At 43.7% G+C, this 22,545-nt stretch overlaps 2 pseudogenes; both read right to left on the reverse strand.

The window, feature by feature from the left end:
* Window positions 1–379: 379 nt before the first annotated feature.
* On the reverse strand, window positions 380–1,119 carry LOC147884501 (uncharacterized; annotated as a pseudogene).
* Window positions 1,120–3,250: 2,131 nt separating this feature from the next.
* LOC147884502 (uncharacterized) lies at window positions 3,251–11,089 on the reverse strand (annotated as a pseudogene).
* Window positions 11,090–22,545: the final 11,456 nt, after the last annotated feature.

A 22,545-nucleotide genomic window follows, 5' to 3' on the forward strand; every position in this document is an offset into this window, starting at 1 on the left:
AATCCTATTGTAATGAGGCGTTTGTTTGTGATATGTCCATGCCATTATATTTTTTACAATAATACCAAGGAGGAGCATACCTTGCCTTTTGAGAGAGAGAGAGAGAGAGAGAGAGAGAGAGAGAGAGAGAGAGAGATTTTTTATGTGCATGAGGCCAAAGTCGCATCCTATGAGATAAATCGGATGTACATGTGTGTGTCCTCGTCCTATAATAATAAAGTAAAAGGGCATATAATCCATGGGTTATCACTAGGGACATGAATGCCAATTTATATGCTCAAAGTAATACAATCATGAAATACATCAACTAGCTAGCTACCTACAGCTTGTACTAAGTTGTGGGTAAGGGTAACTCGTATGAGTGCTCTTGGATTTAACATCAACTAGGTCCCTCTCTCCTAGGCAGCCTAGTGGTGCAAGTTTGGATTTTGTGGATTCGTCTCTGGTGGAGTCTGGAGGTGCAGAAAAAGTGCTCCTCACTCTCAATCTCCTCTTTGCAAATATCACATATCCTCTCTAGCTTAGAGGCTGCAGCTCTACTTGTCTCTGTTTCTAGCATGTGTGATGATACTTTGAGCTATCCTATTGTCACTCGTGAGCTCTGTGGCATGTATGTGTCCATGTAGCGTGGTCTTTGTATAAACTTGTCTGCTAGTATGGTCATGAATTGATCTCTGTAGTACATTAGTTTCGAAGGAAGAGGTTGAGTAGGTGCAATCCAAATGTTTCTCTCACGTAGTGAGACATGTATGTAAGGGGAGTTTGCATTATATTGGAACAGGGCACTCACTCCATGTCTAATCCGTGTGTTGGGAAGCACTATATGACCTATAAGAAAAATGATCCCTGCTCTTTTGACTATGAGAGTTGTCTGGATGCCTCAAACGCTCTACGTGTAAGTCTGTCTGGTGGTAGCTCCCGCATCTTCTGGATGAAGCAAACTGTTTGGAAGAGCGCATCGACTAGTATGGGTGGAGTGGCCAGCTTTGCTCTAATAATGTCGTGTGGCACTGAGGGCTTGTTGCATAGCAAGCGTGAGATCATGCAGATCTATGGTCTCTTAACCTTTGTCCATGAGGTAGCTAACAACCTTGGGGCCTAGACTAATCTAGCGTACATCAAGCCTTAGTGCGGGATTCTTGGAAGTGTGCCTAGTGACATCTGCGCTCTAGCATACCCAGAGCCTGCGAACATAATAGGACTCTATCACTAATTGTTTGGCCGTTGTTGTGATGCACCTTAGTGAACTGACAAAGATAACTCCCAAATAGACATATGACTCTACCACCTCTACCTGTCTCGCAACAGCTATAAAGACTGTAGTGCTTCGGACTGCTCTAGAAGTATGGAAGATCGTAATCTTGGCATTCCCAAGGTTTATTGTTAACCCTCATGTGTACAAAAATCATCACGACCCTCAAGATGTTGCCGCAATCCCTCATGTGATTGAAAAATCAGGACAATGTCATTGGCATATAGCATGATTTGTATCAGGGTACCTGCCAGGTCTGCCCCTCCTCTAGCCTGTAGTATGTAGTCTGAGATCTCATCAATGTAAAGGTAAAAAAGAGTCCAAGAGAGTGGGCATCCTTGCTTCACACAAGTGGTTCTAGAAATGGGGGCCTAAACACCTCCTCGGCAATGTACCATTCATGGCTGTGGTGAACAAGGTGGGGCTGCTAGGCCGGGGATTAGGGGGCTCAAGGATTGGGAGCTGTCATGGAATCTCATACAATCTCTCGGCGTAGTCATGCCATGCATATTGTCTAATTTATCTTCTCTTGCTTCCATTCCTCGTCCTCCCTGTGTAGTGCGTCCACTTCATTTCGAGCTTGGATAATCGGCTTATGATGGCGTTGATGGTGGAGTCCATCATCTAAAGGTGGATTGACTTACATGCAAGGTGGTTGAAGGTGCTCTAGATGTAATATTTGCGACATGACCTTTGACTTGGAGAAGGTGCTCTTATGCATTCTCTATGGCACACTCAATTTGTTGGGTGTTGTGAAGGCGATTCCAGAGCATAGCATGTAGAAAAGTCCATGATTCCTTCAAACTTATCATCTTCCTCTTAAGGACTTAGGTGAAGATCTCCATGCTATGGAGTTTTTAAGGTTTGCAATCAAGATTTTATTTCAGTGAGTGCTTGAGTTAGCAACTCCATTTGAACTCCCTGTACTTGCACACGAGCAGATAAATCATTAAATTGCTCTCGTGTATCAACGAAATCTTCCCAGTGTTCTTCTTGCATTTCAGTTTCATGGGGGTCCACCATAGGGTGGTCCCCAGAACTATGGCCTTCTCGTGTCCCCTCTCTCTCTCTTTCCCCTCCATCTATACACTGATAGGAAAAAAGATGTAAGAAATTTGCAGACAAAGGTGGTGCACTTCCCTGAATTGCGTCTGCCTGATCCCTCTACATGTAATATTTATGGCATGGCCTCGGACTCGGTGAAGGTGCTCATGCAATATTTGTGGCACACTAAATTTACTTGTTGTAAAGGTGATTCCATGGCAGAGCATTGTAGAGAAGTACATGATTCCTTTATACTTATCATGTGCCTCTTGAAGACTTAGGTGAAGACTTTCTTGCTATGGAGTTTTCACAATTTGCAATTAGCATGTGGTGTTTTAGTTGCTCTTTTTGGTCGTGTTGGTTTGAAGGCCTTGGCGTGGCAATTTCGGATGCTTTTGGTCTTGAAGCCCTTCCATGAGCTTCCTCCATCGTTTACCACATCATCTTCTTCTGCAACCACTTCTTGTTTCCTCCACATCGTCTATGGTTCTTTCCCTCAGCTATGGGGACATGTTAGATTTGGAGGGGTTTTCTCACTATCGGAAATTGTGATGTAATCCTATTGTAATGAGGCGTTTGTTTGTGATATGGCCATGCTATTATATTTTTTACAATAATACCAAGGAGGAGCATACCTTGCCTTTTGAGAGAGAGAGAGAGAGAGAGAGAGAGAGAGAGAGAGATTTTTTATGTGCATGAGGCCAAAGTCGCTTCCTATGAGATAAATGGGATGTACATGTGTGTGTCCTCATCCTATAATAATAAAGTAAAAGGGCATATGATCCATGGGTTATCGCTAGGGACATGAATGCCTATTTATATGCTCAAAGTAATACAATCATGAAATACATCAACTAGCTAGCTAGCTCCAGCTTGTACTAAGTTGTGGGTAAGGGAAACTCGTATGAGTGCTCTTGGATTTAACATCAACTAGGTCCCTCTCTCCTAGGCAGCCTAGTGGTGTCGAGTTTGGATCTTGTGGATACGTCTCTGGTGGAGTCTGGAGGTGCAGAAAAAGTGCTCCTCACTCTCAATCTCCTCTTTGCAAATATGACATATCCTCTCTGGCTTAGAGGCTGCAGCTCTACTTGTCTCTGTTTCTAGCATGTGTGATGATACTTTGAGTTGTCCTATTGTCACTCGTGAGCTCTGTGGCATGTATGTGTCCATGTAGCGTGGTCTTTGTATAAACTTGTCGGCTAGTATGGTCATGAATTGATCTCTGTAGTACATTAGTTTCGGAGGAAGAGGTTGAGTAGGTGCAATCCAAATGTTTCTCTCACGTAGTGAGAGTTGTATGTAAGGTGAGTTTGCATTATATTGGAAGAGGGCACTCACTCCATGTCTAATCCATGTGCTGGGAAGCACTATATGACCTGGGAAGCAAATATATCATGATTTGTATCAGGGTACCTGCCAGGTTTGTCCCTCCTCTAGCCTGCAGTATGTAGTCTGAGATCTCATCAATGTAAAGGCAAAAAGAAGTCCAAGAGAGTGGCCATCCTTGCTTCACACAAGTGGTGCTAGCAATGGGGGCCTAAACACCTCCTCGGTAATGTACCATTCATGGCTGTGGTGAACAAGGTGGTGCTGCTAGGCCGGGGATCAGGGGGCTCAAGGATTGGGAGCTGTCATGGAATCTCATACAATCTCTCGGCGTAGTCATGCCATGCATATTGTCTAATTTATCTTCTCTTGCTTCCATTCCTCGTCCTCGCTGTGTAGTGCGTCCACTTCATTTCAAGCTTGGATAATCGGCTTATGATGGCGTTGATGGTGGAGTCCATCATCTACTTGTTCTCCTTGATCGTGAGGTTGAGTTTGTCTTCTAGTGATTTCCTCCTTCATGCTGGTCTTCTCTTTCGTGATGATGATGATTATGTTACGGGTGAATGGGTGTGAATGTGGGTGTGCAGACTAGCCACGGCAGTTAAGGGGCAGAGGAGGAGGAGCAATGGGAAAGAGGTAGAGTAACGATGGGGGAGCAACCAAAGAGAGAGAGAGAGAGAGAGAGAGAGAGAGAGAGAGAGAGAGAGAGAGAGAGTTATCTTGTCCACTCAAGCCAATTGACTAAAAGCTCCCCACCTTGAGCAACCATCGTACTATGAAGTGTGATGGTTGCTTGAGGTTCCCCCTGCCTTAGATGAGGCATGTAACTTTCGTCAGGCATCTTTATGTTGCAGATGCTCTACATGTTATAGAAGTGGCACGTGTGGTTATTTGATAAATTTGGGGTTTACAACCTACATGTGCTCTCATGTAAAAAGTACAGCACAACATGTGGAATTATCAGATCTTTCTACATTAGCAAGATCTTCTTGGGTTTCTTGTCACATATGATTTGTTTTAAAAGGTGGATTGACTTACATGCAAGGTGGTTGAAGGTGCTCTAGATGTAATAAATTTGCTACACGACCTTTGACTTGGAGAAGGTGCTCTCATTCATTCTCTATGGCACACTCAATTTGTTGGGTGTTGTGAAGGCGATTCCAGAGCATAGCATGTAGAAAAGTCCATGATTCCTTCAAACTTATCATCTTCCTCTTAAGGACTTAGGTGAAGATCTCCATGCTTTGGAGTTTTTAAGGTTATCACTAGGGACATGAATGCCTATTTATATGATCAAAGTAATACAATCATGAAATACATCAACTAGCTAGCTAGCTCCAGCTTGTACTAAGTTGTGGGTAAGGGCAACTCGTATGAGTGCTCTTGGATTTAACATCAACTAGGTCCCTCTCTCCTAGGCAGCCTAGTGGTATACCTGAGAGAAAAATGATCCCTGCTCTTTTGACTATGAGAGTTGTCTGGATGCCTCAAAGGCTCTACGTGTAAGTCTGTCTAGTGGTAGCTCCCGCATCTTCTGGATGAAGCAAACTATTTGGAAGAGCGCATCGACTAGTATGGGTGGAGTGGCCAGCTTTGCTCTAATAATGTCGTGTGGCACTGAGGGCTTGTTGCATAGCAAGCGTGAGATCATACAGATCTATGGTCTCTTAACCTGTGTCCATGAGGTAGCTAACAACCTTGGGGCCTAGACTAATATAGTGTACATCAAGGCGGGGGTAACCAAAGCATCAAAGAGTCACCCCTTAGTGCGGGGTTCTTGGAAGTGTGCTTGGTGACATCTGCGCTCTAGCATACCCAAAGCCTGCGAACATAGGACTCTATCAATAATTGATTGGCCGTTGATGTGAAGCGCCTTGGTGAATTGACAAAGATAACTCCCAAATAGACATATGACTCTACCACCTCTACCTGTCTCCCAACAGCTATAAAGACTGTAGTGCTTCAGACTGCTCTAGAAGTATGGAAGATCATAATCTTGGCATTCCCAAGGTTTATTGTTAACCCTCATGTGTACAAAAATCATCACGACCCTCAAGACGTTGCCGCAATCCCTCATGTGACTGAAAAATCAGGACAATGTCATTGGCATATAGCATGATTTATATCATGTACCTGCCAGGTCTGTCCCTCCTCTAGCCTGCAGTATGTAGTCTGAGATCTCATCAATCTAAAGGCAAAAAAGAGTCCAAGAGAGTGGGCATCCTTGCTTCACACAAGTGGTGCTAGCAATGGGGGCCTAAACACCTCCTCGGCAATGTACCATTCATGGCTGTGGTGAACAAGGTGGGGCTGCTAGGCTGGGGATCAGGGGGCTCAAGGATTGGGAGCTGTCATGGAATCTCATACAATCTCTCGGCGTGGTCATGCCATGCATATTGTCTAATTTATGTTCTCTTGCTTCCATTCCTCGTCCTCCCTGTGTAGTGCGTCCACTTCATTTCGAGCTTGGATAATCGGCTTATGATGGCGTTGATGGTGGAGTCCATCATCTACTTCTTCTCCTTGATCGTGAGGTTGAGTTTGTCTTCTAGTGATTTCCTCCTTCATGCCGGTCTTCTCTTTCCTGATGATGATGATTATGTTACGGGTGAATGGGTGTGAATGTGGGTGTGCAGACTAGCCACGACAGTTAAGGGGCAGAGGAGGGGGAGCAATGGGAAAGAGGTAGAGTAACGATGGGGGAGCAACCACAGAGAGAGAGAGAGAGAGAGAGAGAGAGAGAGAGAGAGAGAGAGAGAGAGATCTTGTCCACTCAAGCCAACTGACTAAAAGCTCCCCACCTTGAGCAACCATCGTACTATGAAGTGTGATGGTTGCTTGAGGTTCCCCCTTGCCTTAGATGAGGCATGTAACTTTCGTTAGGCGTCTTTATGTTGGAGATGCTCTACATGTTATAGAAGTGGCACGTGTGGTTATTTGATAAATTTGGGGTTTACAACCTACATGTACTCTCATGTAAAAAGTACAGCACACCATATGGAATTATCAGATCTTTCTACATTAGCAAGATCTTCTTGGGTTTCTTATCGCATATGATTTGTTTTAAAAGGTGGATTGACTTACATGCAAGGTGGTTTAAGGTGCTCTAGATGTAATATTTGCGACACGACCTTTGACTTGGAGAAGGTTCTCTCATGCATTCTCTATGGCACACTCAATTTGTTGGGTGTTGTGAAGGCGATTCCAGAGCATAGCATGTAGAAAAGTCCATGATTCCTTCAAACTTATAATCTTCCTCTTAAGGACTTAGGTGAAGATCTCCATGCTATGGAGTTTTTAAGGTTTGCAATCAAGATGCGGCATTTTGGCTGCTTTCTTTGTTTCGTAATGGTTTGAATTATCTATTGGCATGGCAATTTCAATCGCGCTAGTTCTGGTCTGAAGCCCTTGAATGAGCTTATTGTACCATTTATTGCAGCGTCTTTTTCTCCAACTATTGGACCTTGTTTCCTCAACATCGACTATGGTTTTTCGCCTTAGGTTTGGGAATATGCTAGATTTGAAGCAGTTTCTTCACTATAGGAAATCTTGATTTGTTGTGTAAGGAGCCGTTTGGTTGTGATATGGCTGTATGCCATTGTAATTTTTTGTGTAATACCAAGAAGGAGCATGCCTTGCCTTTTAGTGAAAAAAAAGGGGGAGAGAGAGAGAGAGAGAGAGAGAGAGAGAGAGAGAGAGAACGATCACAAAAGATGGTGGTTACAAGTCATCCAAACCAGTGCCATATTAGTCAAATTTGGGGCATCTTGCTAGAAATTGTCCAAAGAAAGATCAATGACTACCTAAAAAGCGAAAGGTGAAGCATTAATCTGGTCTTCACTCCTAGTTACTAGAATATTTTTTCGGCATGGGGCCTAATTGGAGATCATTGGATGAGAGACTGACGCTGAACCTCTAGAGGTTGACATCATGCTTATGCAAAACTCTAAAAGGAAAGGACCCATCTTTGTTGGATTGGGCTTTCCGACCTACAGATTTGTGTTCCAGGTAGAGGGTGTATCAGATGATGGATGGGGTGATGATTCACTAAATGGCTCACTTTTTGCACAGGTGAAACACCATTTATGGAGTCTGTTGGCTCAAATGTTGTTAAGATCATGAGGCAGTTTGAGGAGGGATTGGGGAGACTAGTGTGGTCTCATGCCTCTTGTTCTTGGTACCTGCCTATTTTATGTGGCCCTATGAATTTTCTCATTTTTTTTACAGTTGAATAGAGAGAGAGAGAGAGAGAGAGAGAGAGTCTATTAAAGGCACAAGGGATTCACTAATATTAGGAGAGGGATGCCACCTGCGCCCGCTATGAAAAGCCCCCCTATATAGGGTCCCTTGCATACCAACAATTACACGGAGATAGATGCACTTACCTAGCCCCCTATGTATGGGCTACGTACTATTCATATGACCTCCTACCATATATGTACAAACAATTAAATAGCTTAGAGGAAACTTCAAGAATGAAAACAATTTGCCACAATTTTCCTTGTATGTAGACCTAATTTCCAAATTTATAAAATCTGTGTCACCAACTTTGTAGATTCTTGCATGGGATTTAAGACTTTTTAATTAGAGATTATACTCATTGCTTTGGAATCAAATACTTTTGATAACAATAAAACTGGTTTGGTTGAAAAAATATGTGTCACCTACTTTGTAGATTCTTGCATGGGATTTAAGACTTTTTAATTAGAGATTATACTCATTGCTTTGGAATCAAATACTTTTGATAACAATAAAATTGGTTTGGTTGAAAAAATTATTAGTACTTCAAATCTAAAAATACAACTAAAGAATATCCATACGATAAAACAATATATTCTTGAGTTTGGAACTCTCCCAAGTCTCATTTTTGTAATACTAAAAAGATGGGACCCACTTAATATGTCTATAAGTTTTTCAAAATCCTATCATGTGACCTATCATTGGAAAGTGCTTGAAAATTGGGATCTATTGAGCTTTATAGCGCACAATTGGAGTAATGGTGTTCAAATTATGGCAAATCCAAACTTTTGACCACATGTATCAAACTTATGGGAAATTCCCATATTCCCCAATGTGGTGTCGGTACTAAATGAGATCATTGCTAATCAAAGCACTTAGCTATGTACGTCGTGTCTCCTAACACTAGAAGCTCATGATGTTGGAAGTAGGATGCATTGAAGAAATTATTATGGGAGGTTGTCTAGATTGTATTGGGATTCTTTTTATATGAAACTTTTCAAAAGGATATCTAAATTAATTATAAAAAATTATAAGTAGCTTCTCTCCTGGTGATTATTAATTTCTGACTTGTACCCTCAACTATCCTCTATACCTCCCTCCCTCCTCCCCCCCACCCCCCGTTCCTTTAAACATACGATATATACATGTAATTTTTGGGGGGCTACCCCCTATTGTATACACTTCTGCACATTTTCCAAAACCCCTCCTCTTGTACACTCACATGAAACTGTACGGAAGGGACTAATAAATCCCCTAGTCCAAATTGCCATATGACACAAGCTAGTACAACGTATCATGCTTTTGTAAATTTTATTGTGGAACTTTTGTTATTATAGCTTTTATTTATGATGCATTTATATGTAGTGTGCTACAACCTAACACTTTATTGAAGCAGTCTCAATGACACTCTCTTATGCTTGTGCCTATTGAGCACTATAGAAAACAACCACGGCAAGAGACGAGAGGCAAAGAAGGTATGCTTGTGGCCATCTACATATACCAGGTGCAATATTAGTTGTCATGTACATATTCCTGATTTGTGTATGCCTATGGTGCAATGAATGTTACTAACACTCCTTGTCAATGTCGTGAACATGGATATATACACACCCTCCTTGGGGCACTACTTATCACTACTACCCCAAGTGGTAGCAGGCCTAGTGATTTAGTCACATCGTTAAAAAAGCAACAAAAAAAAACTATGGAAAAATATTTTTGTCAAAAAACCCAAAAAAAAAAACAGAGAAATATTTGACCGTTGGATTGGAGTAAGACGGAAGCAATCTTTGTCGGGGAAAGCAATGTCAATGCTGTTGTTCGGATAAAAAAAGCAAATGGACGCCATGATAGCCCTTATCATATTTATAGTAATAAGTATATACCTTCGAACTCGAGGCACGTGCGGATGTCCTTGTGACACGTGTGGTACCGGCACATCAAGGTGCTTGGCAAGTTCCAAAGTGAAGCTTGCAGGCAGCTGAAAAAGAGTACGTGTGTGTGTGTGTGTGTGACACTGTGCAGTGTGTGTATGTATGTGTATAAGAGAGTGTGTAAGAGAGAGAGTGTGTATGTATATAAGAGTAGAGTAGAGTAAAGTAGTTTATTATCGTCCACGGCAGGCCAAATTATGACCCATGGGGCCTTATCCAGCATACAAAGAGAGTGTAGCCTAGTTGGTTGAGTCTTTGTGATGTAACCCCAAGGTTGTGGGTTCGAGACTCACGGGCTGCTCAATGGATGCCATTGGCCTCTAGCTCTTCCTTGGCCAGAGTGCTAGTTGTACAAAGTTGTCTATAAAAATTCATCGTGCAAATGGTAAAAAAAACAAAGAGAGTGTGTGCATGCAGTTGAAAGAGAGAGAGTGTGTACATATGTATAAGAGAGTGTGTGTGTGTGTGTGCGTATAATAGAGAGTGTGTATGTGTATAAGAGAGAGTGGGTATATAAATATCTCTATATTGTGTGAGAGAGACACCCTAAACTTTCCCACATCAACATCATGAGATCCTAAAGGGAGAGTCCTACATACCTTTCCGGTAAGTGCGGTACGGGATGGGTGAGTGGCTGCCCCGGGACCTGGAAGCACCCTACATACCTAGCTAGGTGCGGTTGGGGACCATGGACGTCTCCGGAGTGCTAGCTCAAGGTAGAAGAGGACCTTGCAGACCTAGCTAGGTGTGGTTGCGGGTGGGTGAATAGTGCCCGCCCGCCTTGGCGGCGGCACTCTGCCCCTCCTCAATGTCTATGCATCTAGCTAGGTATGCGGGTCCCTCTTGAGCAGTCGCTCATGATGTTAACACTATAGGGAAGTGCCATGGGAAAAGAGCTCCTTTCTCACATGTGATTATAGTGACTTCTTGCTTGGAATCCCCCCACACATTTAGGGAGAGTGAGATACATACATACAGGGTGGGAGAGAGAGAGAGAGAGAGTGAGAGAGAGAGAGAGAGTAGGGATAATGGGAGGTGGTGGTGGCATCTTGGGTGTGGGTGGGGATGTGATGAGTGCTGCTCTTCTGTGCTTCATCATCGTCATCGTAGCCCAGCTATAGCTATACTGCGCTTGTAGCCGCCGCAGGCGGCAAGCATATAAGTTGGCGAATGGCAACTCCGCGGCGCAGCCTCCCCTGCCAACAATTCCCCCCTTTACTACGTCTCCTACCTCGACTCTACCGCAGTAGTAGCCACCAGCAGCAGGAGTTTTCCTCCTCCGCTTTGAGCCCATCGCCAGCTGCCCTGTCTTCTCGGCGGCGCGGTCGCTACCTAGGACGACGACGACGCTGCCGCTATCACCGAATTACAAGTCCTGCCACTAGCTCAGCTCGAATATGCAGGCCATCTCCTGCCCAGTTGCCAGCGAGGTGGCCAGTGCTGTTGTGGCCATGGTCAATGAGCTGGAAAGCCAGAAGAAAGGGTCGCCACCGCCACCACCGCCACCAGCAGCTCCCAGGCCATTGCATCTGCTCTTCACGATCAATGAAGAGAGCAAACTAGATGAAGAGTGCGGCGCCATGCCTAGCAACTCTAATGAGAAGCCCATAAGGTTGTCATCTCAGCTCTCGTTCGGGAGCACAACGCTAAGCACAGCCAGTGATGGCGGGCTCTCGTCGTCGAGCCCTTCTCCGACCGTGTCCTACTTCTCCACTTCTTCCTCGCCTGCATGCCCTACCTCCCCTCAACGCCCTAATTCCTTCATACATTATTTCTAGGGTTGGGTCGAAAGCAGCCTGTCGTTTCCCATGGCTTTTCCCTACTGCATTCAACATCATGAGCTCCTGCCTGGGAGGGACTACGTCATGCCTAGCTAGGGCAGGGGGCCCCAATCTAGGCCATTACTCTTCGGGGTAGGTGGAATGCCGGCCCGCAGTGGGGGGGCCCTACACTCTCCTACCCCCAACCACACCTAGCTAGGCATGCGCTCCCTTCTTTGCACCAACTCATAATGATGATGTGGTTAGTCTATGATAATTTATTTAAAACTTCTTGGGCTGCTCAATGGATGCCATTGGCCTGTAGCTCTTCCTTGGCTAGAGTGCTAGTTGTACAAAGCTGTCTATAAAAATTCACCGCACAAATGGTAAATTTAAAACTTCTTGTGGTGGTGGTAAAGAGCAATATTAGATTCAAACTCTTGTGGTGCCATTGTCCAATATATTGGTACAACATATTCATATCTATGGTGGTCCAATATGCCCATATCTTGGTACATTATAGCCATATCTATCCCAATTAACATACCCATATCTTAGTTACCTTGACAAGCAAAAAAGTGAGCTAACCTCCTATTTAGCTCAATACTAGTCTCAACTCTATCTCAGGGGGTGTTGTAAGTCTTCCCTCTCTATCTCAAGGGACGGGGTGTATCTATGATCGTACTAGGTTGGATGAATGAGAGTGCATTCCATTTTACATTGCAACTCATTCTATTTTACACTACAACTCAAAGAACAAAAAAACATTGAGGTGAGAGCTCTTAGTCTCAACTCAACTCTCTTTTACACTAGAAAGGCTACACAAGGAGGCTTGAGCATGAAAGTGTCATTTAGCATCTAGTCAATGGTAAGTTTTTTGCAAAAAAAAAAATGTTATTATTGGTGTGTTTCTAGAAAAATTTTGATGTTTTTTAGAGCCAAATGCGAGTAGAGCTTGGAAGGTGGAGCCGATAGATCGTAATGAAGCACTTACTACACTATTGGAGGGAGTGGTAGTTGTTATCAATAGTTTATGCTACCCATTAAAAGCCTATGAATCGATGTAAGTGTGTTCAATTTGGGGCTGATTTTTCTTGTAACTTGTAAATTTCCCTTAGAAAGTCATATCAAGGGATTTTAATTACACAATCACATAAAATGTGAAGTGTTAATTTTTCATGCTAATTATGAGTCCCAAATCATGTTGATAACATAACTATTAGCATATCAACCCAGTGGAATTGGATCTATAGGATTTTCCCTCTTGCTTCATTAATTTATCGATGGGGCTTGACAAGAAAAAGGTCCCAAATAGGCCGGCTAAAATAATTTGAAGGGAACCTATACCTCTAGAGGCTCCTATATAAGGGCATCATACCCACTATATTTATCTTAACCAGGGATTTTTTGTTCACGTGATCACAAGTTTTTTTTTGTTAATAACATTTGTTAACATGTTAATAACATGTTCACAAAATGGTAGGTTGTGTGCTACCTGAAAACCGGCAAAAATCCCGTCGAAAATTCCCATTTTCCCGACGGGCCCGTCCGGAAAATAAAGAATCCCGACGGGGTCCGCAGGCAGGACCGCCGGGAAAATAAAGAATCCCGACGGGCCCGCCGGGGTCGTCATGATTCTCGGCGGGCTATATTTTTTATAAAAGTAAGTCCCCTGGGACCCTTTGGGATTTCATCCTGGAGCAGACACAGAGGTATTTCCTCTGCGTTTCTAGTCCTGGGATTGGTCTCGTGTGGTAGGCCGCTCACAATCGCAGTGCACGGCAGATGTGAGTGGTTTACTACACGAGCGATCGTATGTGTGTACGGCCATTCCTGAGAATGGTGCTTACCATGGGACACTTGGCCGCGATAACGCGACTAGATAGTGTCCTAGGGTAGGTATGACACATCGTAGCGGTACTATGTCGGTAATGCGGCAAGTATAGTATCGTTATGACGATGTCATCTTCCCTACCCTTTTCCAAAATGCAGGCATATGGTCGATAACGTGGCTAGATTATGTCTATATCTAAGTGTTATTCCCATAGATTCGGGCGGCACTTGGTTGTTGACGCGGCTAGATGGTGTCGTTCGCTAGTGCATATTTTGTTTATTATATGTTGCGGCACTTGGTCGGTAACACGGCTAGATAGTGTTGTAAATTTGTCTGGTTAGTCGGTTACGCGGCTAACAATATTTTGTTTGTGCGTGGTCCATGTGATACTTGGTCGGTAACGCGGCCTGAGTATTACATCGATCATAAATAAATTGACATTCTGTTATCAGTGCCTAAAAACTTGAAACATATTTTATAATTCTCTCTATAATTGAGTCAAAGAAATAAAAACTTGCACGATGCAATCTCTATCTATATCAATAATAATAAAATCATTACAAATGTGAAGTTACAATTCATTCTCTCTATGTATATGTCATATCATACACACACACACACTCTCTCTCTCTCTCTCTCTATTTTGTATCATCAATTGCACCCTATTTTCAAAAAAAATTCATGAAACTAAATCAAAATTTTATCACTGTCTAAATATTTGAAACATATTTTGTAATTTTCTCTGTCATGGACTCCAAGACATAAATACTTGCACGATGCAATCTCTATCTATCGTCTTAATAATGAAATCATTAAAAATGTCAAGTTACAACTCATATCCTATCTATCTCTGTGTGATTTTAAAAAAATATTCATGAAACTAAATCAAAATTTTATCACTGTCTAAATATTTGAAACATATTTTGTAATTTTTCTCTATCATGGGCTCCAAGCATAAATACTTGCATGATGCAATCTCTATCTATCGTCTTAATAATGAAATCATTAAGAATGCCAAGTTACAACTCATATCCTATCTATCTCTGTGTGATAATACTCTCTCTCACTCAGTCTCCTTTGTCTCCTTTTGAGTTCTCTGAGTATGATCCATGATGCCAAATGTCATCTTGTATTCTCTCTCCATCTCTGTCTAAATGTATTGTGTGATCCGGGTTTTAATTCTTTTGATTGATACTATGTTTTTTGTTTTGTCAAAATGTCTTTGCAGACAAAAAAAAAAAAGTATCAATCAAAAGAATTCAAACCAAGATCAGACAATATATTTAGGCTTGCCTAACTGCTTTCCAAAGCTCCTCCACCCACGATCCTTCTACCTCCAGAACCACTAAGATGGGATCTCTCTCCTCATTAAGTTCCATAGGTCTTTTGTCATCGGTGCCCGTAGGATCTATTACTGGCAGAGCGGCCTTGGTTCTGTCGATCTCTCCCTCCTGGTTACTATCAACTGCTTGCGGGCAAGGGGTTGCTGACTCCATCAAGGCTTGAGCTGTCTCTATGAGTCTTCGGCACATCTCAAACCTTTGAGATTCTATGGTTGGGTCAAGGTACGCCTTCCTACGCTCCTCCAGGGATTCTCCTGGTTTCAATCTAGCCTCAAAGGCTTAGATCTGAGCGTCTAAAGTCTCAAACTTCTTGTCGGCTAGGACCGATCGCGCTTCCCTTGTTCTCCTTTGCCCAATCAAGCTCTCTTGTTCTCCTTGGGGAGGTTCTTGCATCTCTCTAGACTCATCCTTTTCTGTTTGAGCCTTCTCCTACTCCTTTAGAAGCCTTTTCTGTTCTTGACGTCTCTCTCTATAGGCCTTCCATGAGCTTCGTTTAGATTTCTTGCCCTTGGTCTTATCGTTTTCTACTGCTTCCGGTTCTTGAGCGTTTGGTTGCTCTTCGTTTTTCTTCTGAGCCCTGGTCACTACCCTCATGGGCACTATGGTGTTGCTCTCTGAGGTCGTCGATCCTTGCACTACTTCTATCAAATTTACCACAGCCTTTCCTTTTCAGTCAGGGTGATTTGGGCAATCTGGAATGAAGTGCTTGTACCCACACTCAGGGCAATAGCCATTAGTCACTTGAGCTCTGTTCTCAGGACAATACCTCATGTAGTGGTTTCCTTGACATCTATAGCATGGGCCTATGGGTCCTACTGGATTTGGTCTTGGTCTCGGGTTGGCTCTCATCCCATTGTTGGCTATGAACATTAGGGTCTTATGATCCATTGTAAAATGGTCATCAGTACCCTGGGGGACATTCACCATGAGTGGTTGAGGCTCAACCATGCCTCTCAAAGGTAAACCATACTCGGAGGAATAGTCCTCGTAGGAATTTGGTTCTGCTATATCAGCATATGGTGCGCTTGGAACCATAATCCCTTCCACTTCTTCTGTGGGATAGAGATACCTCACTATCGCATTGGTTTCTCCTAGTAATGGAGGCTGTTGCCCCAATACCGGTTGTGGCTTTTTTGCCCCTAGAATCACGTTGGCTTGTCCAGTTGCGTACCTTGGCGGTGGTGGTTGCGACACTCCTACTGGCCCTTGGTGATATGCATTGTTCCTAGGCCGGCGGTAGTAGCATTCGTGTGTGTTGGCTCTTTCCTACCGCTTTCGTAGGAAGAGCTGGGTTTCTATGTTGCAGGGTTCCGAGGCTTTTTGTCACCTACAGATATATTGGGATTGTCGTTGTAGTATATATGTAGCTTAGGACCTCGAGTCGTGTTCCGGTGAGAGACGTAGGCTTAAGTGTGGTGAGTAAACATAATGCAAGCATGTGTAAAAGGCACGTAAACCATTGTTGTTGGGGTAATGAAGGCTTTCGCCTTCATTGGGGGTTGTAGGGTTTAGGAGGAGTTTAAGGGTTCAGAAGGAGGTTCCAGGGTTTAGAAAGAGTTTAAGGGTTCAGAAGGGGGTTCCAGGGTTTAGAAAGAGTTCCAGGGTTCAGAAGGAGGTTCCAAGGTTTAGAAGGAGTTCAGGGTTGGGAGGAGGATCCAAGGTTCAGAGTAAAGTACATGGTGGAGAACTCGTCTCCCTCGTAGATCATTGAGTTAAGGGTTTAGGAAAGCATAGGAGTGGGAGAGGAAGAAGGTGTAAGAGCATGGGTGAAGTAAGAGAGAGAGGAGGAAGGAGGAAGAGGGAAGAGGAGGAGGGAGAGGGAGGAGGAGGAGGAGGAGGAGGAGGGAGGAGGAGGAGGGAGGAGGGAGGAGGAGAGGGAGAGGATGGGTTGCAGGGTTGGAGGAGAGGGGAGAAGGGTTGCAAGGTTAGGACATGCTTTTGGACGTGCAGTGCAAGGAAGCATGGACACTTGAGACAAATGCTTGGAATACCAATGTAGACTCAACACAATGCCCCAAGAGTGTGGGGTTCATTCCATTATGGGGTATTTATACAAGTTGGAGAGCTTCTCTCTCTGCATGTAACACAAAGTCGTATCACAAAGTTGTAACACAAAGTTGTATCACAAAGTTGTAACACAAAGTTGTAACACCTTCTCTCTCTACATGTAGAAGTTGTAACACAAAGTTGTTACACAAAGTTGTTACACAAAGTTGTTACACAAAGTCGTAACACAAAGTCGTAACACAAAGTTGTGTCACAAAGTTGTAACATAAAGTTGTGTCTAGAAGTTGTAACACAAAGTTGTAACACAAAGTTGTATCACAAAGTTGTATCACCTTCTCTTTCTTCATAAGTTCATGTTGGCACAGAGTCAACATACTCCCGGATCCATTTTATTACCCGTCCTCGGGTTATGGCTTATTTTGATTTCAGAGTTGGGATGCCATGTGCGTAATTCAGTGGCTATTGAGCTTGTGGTATGCGAGTCGTTCCTGCTGTAATTCTTTTGCACCACACAATTTGTAGTCAATAGTCAAGAAACTGATCTCCTCTTAAGGAGGGTTAGATGACTATGATTGCCAGAGGGGATCTCGTTGCTGAGGTTGCGGACGCTGCCATCGAATCTTCTTGGGAAGAGGTTTAGCGGGGGTCTCGTTGTGGAGGATTGGTATAAAAGGATGTTGGTTGTTGGTCAAGAAGCTTATCTCCACATGAATGTCAGAGGGGATCTCGTTGCTGAGGTTGCGGAGCTGCCATCGAATCTTCTTGGAAAGAGGTTTGGCGGGGGTCTCGTTGTTGAGGCTGTCATTTCTTGTTATCTTGCATACATGTTGGATGCGATTGCACCCGTAGCATTGAGCTTGTAGATAATTAGTATGCAAGTTTGATATTTTTGCATATAGGAGACGGCTGTGATGTTTGGCGGGGGTCTCGTTGCGGAGGCTGCAGACTCTGTTGCCAATGCATCTTGAGTTTTGGCATAGCTTTGTGTACTGCGTGTGAATTCATTGCATGCTTTGAGAGTATGGAATGAAAGTGTGTGATACTATTTTTTATGCAATCTATTATGTGCCTATGCAAAATCATGTGAGTGCATGTGATGTGTCTAACTATATGCTTATTTGTGGGATTCGATAGGGAAACTAAGACTCAAACATCCCTAATGTGCAAAAAACGTGCATATGCAGTGAGTGTGCGTGTAACAATCTAGTGCAAACTATATGTGCAAAAACGTGCATATGCGAGTGAGTGCTTGTGATACAATCTAATCCTAACTAAGCAAGACTTGGTTTCCCAAATCTTCGTTTTTGTCGGGGATGGCTCGCGTGTTGATGTAGTAGCGCTTCAGTCGGCTCCCGTTTATTGTTGTGTTGAATTGGACTCCACCAAGTGTTTCAAGTAGCACAGCTCCAATGGGATTCATCTTGCGTACTCGGTAGGGTCCTTGACCTAGATATTTCAGTTTTCCCTTGTGTACTTTGGCATTGTATAACAGGACTAAGTCGCCTTCCTTGATGTCTTTAGCTTTCAGATTCCTGTCAAACCATGCCTTTCTTCGACGTTTTTCTGTTGTCATGGCATGATAAGCGACTAGTCTTGTCTCTGTATGCTTTTCCAACTGACAGAGCCTTTCTTTCAAGGACTCATGATCACCCATGCGTTCTTGTATTGCGATGCGCAGGCTTGGTATTACAAATTCGAGCGGGACCACGGCTTCAAGGCCGTACACCAATTGAAAAGGTGTGTTCCCTGTACTGACCTTGAATGTGGTTCTGTATGCCCATAAGGCTGCATTCAGTTTCTCTGCCCAATCAGAACGCTGCGGTTCTACTACCTTGGTGAGGATATTGCATATGATTTTGTTTGTGGATTCTGCTAATCCATTCCCTTGGGGGTAGTAGGGTGTGCTTTTTCTATGAATGACCATGAAGCCAGACAAGAGTTCTTGGATTACCTCATTGACAAAATGTGTGCCTCTATCCGACACAATTTCAAGGGGGCATCCGAATCGGGTGATCACATGTTCGTACAAGAATCTTGCTGTGCTTTTGGCATCTGCCTTTCTGACTGCCTTAGCTTCAGCCCATTTTGTAAAGTAATCAGTGGCCACAATGATGTAGCGTGCCTGTGTTCCTTTTGCTGCGGGATGTATGGGACCCACATAATCAATCCCCCATTTTTCAAATGGCTGTTGTGCAACAACTGTTGTTAGGGGATTGAAGTCTTTGTGTTGTGGTTTAATAGTTCGTTGGCATACATCACAGCCTTTTACAAATTCATAGGCATCTGCCCACAGTGTTGGCCACCAGTAGCCTGCGAGGAGAACTTTTCTTGATGTGGCTTCCCCTTGGAAGTGTCCTCCTGCAATGCCTTCATGGACTTCACTCAGGATTGGCAGGATCTCATGAGGCATTACACATCTTCTTAATATCTGGTCCTTGCCCATCTTGTATAGTTGTCCTGCAATGAGTTGATATGGTGCAGCCTTTAGAATCAATTTTCTGGCATCTACTGCTTTCATGTCAGGGGGTGGTCTTCCTGCCATCAAGTACCCAATGATATCTCCACACCATTCTGGAACAGCATCTATTTGAAATAGTGTGGCATCTGGTAAGTCATCTTCTACTCCAGTGGCTTCTTCTCCTGTCTTTACTCGAGACATGTGATCGGCAATGTAGTGTTGGGCACCTTTGCGGACCACAATTTTGAAGTTGAATTCTTGTAGCAAGAGGAGCCATCTGGTTATTCTTCCTGTGGTACACGGACGGTTCACAAGATAAAGCAATGCTTGATGGTCGGTGTAGAAGACAAAATCATTTGCAAGAAGATAGTGCCGAAATTTCTTTACACTATACACCATTGCTAGGGCTTCTCTTTCTGTGGTTGTATAGTTGATCTCTGCATCATTGAGTTGTCGACTGGCGAAGTAGACGGGATAGTCTTTCTTATGTTCACCAGGTTGACAAAGCACACTCCCAATTGCATACTTGGATCCATCAGTATGAACATGAAAATCAATATCCCAATTGGGAGATAGAAGGATGGGTGCTGTGATTAGGCGCCACTTTAAAAGCTCAAAGGCTTGGTCGCACTCTTCGGTCCATAAGAACTCCACTAATAATTTGTAAAGTGGTCTAGCTATCATGGCATACCGCAATATAAATCTTCTATAATAGCCGGCATGTCCCATAAAGACCTGTACACCTTTGGAATTTGTAGGAGGAGGCAATTCCATGATGATTTTGATTTTGTCCATGTCAGTTGCAATCCCATGTTGAGAGACGATGTGTCCTAAAACAACTCCGTGGGTGACCATGAATTGGCATTTTGTTGGATTTAGGGAGATGCCATACTCCCTGCATTTGATTAGTACTTCTTCCAGACATTTGAAGTGGTCCTGTTTGGTGGAATGGATGCACAAATCATCCAAGAACACCTGTAGAAACTTATTCAAAAATGACTTGAAAGCTGTGAACATGACTCGCTGGAATGTGGCCGGGGCATTACAAAGGCTGAATGGCATGACTCTATATGCAAAAATACCCCATTCTGTAGCAAATGCTGTTTTTGATTGGTCTTGAGGAGCAATTTGTACTTGGTTATAGCCACTGAAGCCATCCAAGAAGCTATAAATTTCGGATCCTGCCACCTTTTCCAACACTGTTTCTGTTAAGGGTAGGGGGTAGTGATCCCTAATTGTGGCGGCATTCACATTTTTCAAGTTTACGCATATTCTGAGCTTCTTGTTGCGTTTAGGCACAATGACAATGGGTGAAACCCAATCAGTGTGCTCTATCTCGTAGATGAATCCGGCATCTAGGAGTTTTTCCAGCTCATCATAAACCATGGTGCCATATTTAGGATTTGTGCGATAAGGTCCACATACCTTAGGGCGAGCACCTTCCCTTATAGGGATCGTGTGAACTGCCACTTCTGGTGAAATTCCTTTCATCTCTTTGTATGACCATGCTAGGCAGTCACGGTATTCCATTAGGAGGTCTTTGAGTTTGATTTCATCTTCTTGACGGAGCTGTTTCCCAATGAAAACCAACTTTTCTTCCTCCCCGTCAAGGGCGAGGTTTATTGTGCGTGTTTTTGCTGGTCCCTCATAGATTGGAGTTTCTCCAATGCTATCGGTTTCTTGAACTTCAGATTCCCTGATTGGTCTTGGCATTGCTATTGGTGCACTGCCACTTGTATAATTCTTAAAGTATTCCGGCACTTCTCGAAGATCGGCCTCTGATGGGGTTGAACTAGCCTGAGATGTGTCATGAGTACTGGGTGGCATAGTTGCATTTAGTAATTTGTTAGGCTCTTCTTTCCTTTCTTTTTCTGAAGTTTCTGGATCAAGCTTCATCCGCACATGTGGCTTATATTTCCGAAACTTCTTACGTTGGGAACTGTGGGGTAACTTTTCCACTGGCAAGGTGTTTCCAAGTAAGGGTTCATGTGCTGCACATACTCCTTCCAGTCCTTCAGGGGACCATTCAAGAGGTGGTGGTTTTGACTTTGAGGGGACTGCCTTTGCAAGATACAATTCCACAATCCGTGTTTGGACTCGTTCGAATTCATTGAAGTGCTCGGCCTTGGCTCTTCTGCGATTTCCTCCTGCAGCTTTCTTGCGGGATCGTCTGCTGTTATGTAACTGTGGAGGTTCAACCTTTGGGAGCTCAACTGCCATTAGGGCATGCAGAATGGCTAGGTCATTATCAAAGATTTGATCTTCAATTGCAGCATTCGCAGCCTCTGTGTCAAGGTCCCAAGGAAAATCGGAGTCATCATTGGTATGGGTACCTTCTTCAGGTTCATTATCCCATTCGAGGTCAGCCATAAAGAAAGGCATCTCTAGATCGATTGGTTCTTCATGTGTCGGTGGAGGATCGACCTGTAGTGTGTTAACATCTATCTGTGAGAAGATGGGGTCTAATGAATGGCAGTTGTCGATGGTTGCCAATGTTTGTATCCAATTATTGACATTGCTTTGTGAGTCACCTGCTATGGCATGCTGTTGCAAGGGATCTGATTTGCTCGAGATTGTCGTGGAAGATGTGTCATCCAATGCTCTAGGAACAATGGGTTTAATAGCTCCTGTCCCCACATTCACCCTGACTGCAGTGTCTCGATTCTGGATTGTCAATCTATCCGTTCCCCAGTCATGGAGGACTGATGCTTCCCGTAACCAAGGACGTCCCAATAAGATTTGATAGGATTTTTTGGGGAGATCCAAGATTGTGAATTGAAGGGAAAAGCGGACTCCTGCGATCTTTGTGGACACACCATTCACTATTCCCAAGGGTTTAGCCCGTGAATCATCGGCAAGGCGTATGTTGAAATTAGCCTTTTGCATTGGTGGGAGACCCCATTCTTCGTAAAGCTCCTTTGATAGGACATTGACACCTGCGCCACCATCCACTATGGCTTGGATTTCATTATATGCCTTGTGGATCAAAGGCACAGTGATGTTGCGTATGTCATCTTTCTCACCCATCCGCACAGGGATATCATCAATGTCGTTCATAGGTGGAGAGGGATTTGCGAGTTCAATCCATCCTTTGAAACTCTCCCAGAGATTGGGACAATTTCGTAAGAGGATTCCGATGGGAATGGACACAGGGCAACTCAGGATGCTAGAGAGTGCAGCTCCTTCAAGTTGACGGGGTGGTACATTCTGTTGTGGAGTCTGTTGTTGGAACAAAGGCTCGAGTACAGTATCAATACTTTTTGTGGCCAAGTCATGGAGTGGGTCTTGAGCTTGTTTCTGAGCCTCAAATTGAGCTTGTTCATTTTGGACCCATTGCTGAAGTGCCTG

The sequence above is a fragment of the Dipteris shenzhenensis genome, chromosome 26 (genome assembly GCF_047967505.1).
Source record: "Dipteris shenzhenensis isolate YYH24624 ecotype China chromosome 26, Dip_SZ_1.0, whole genome shotgun sequence".
NCBI lineage: Eukaryota > Viridiplantae > Streptophyta > Polypodiopsida > Gleicheniales > Dipteridaceae > Dipteris > Dipteris shenzhenensis.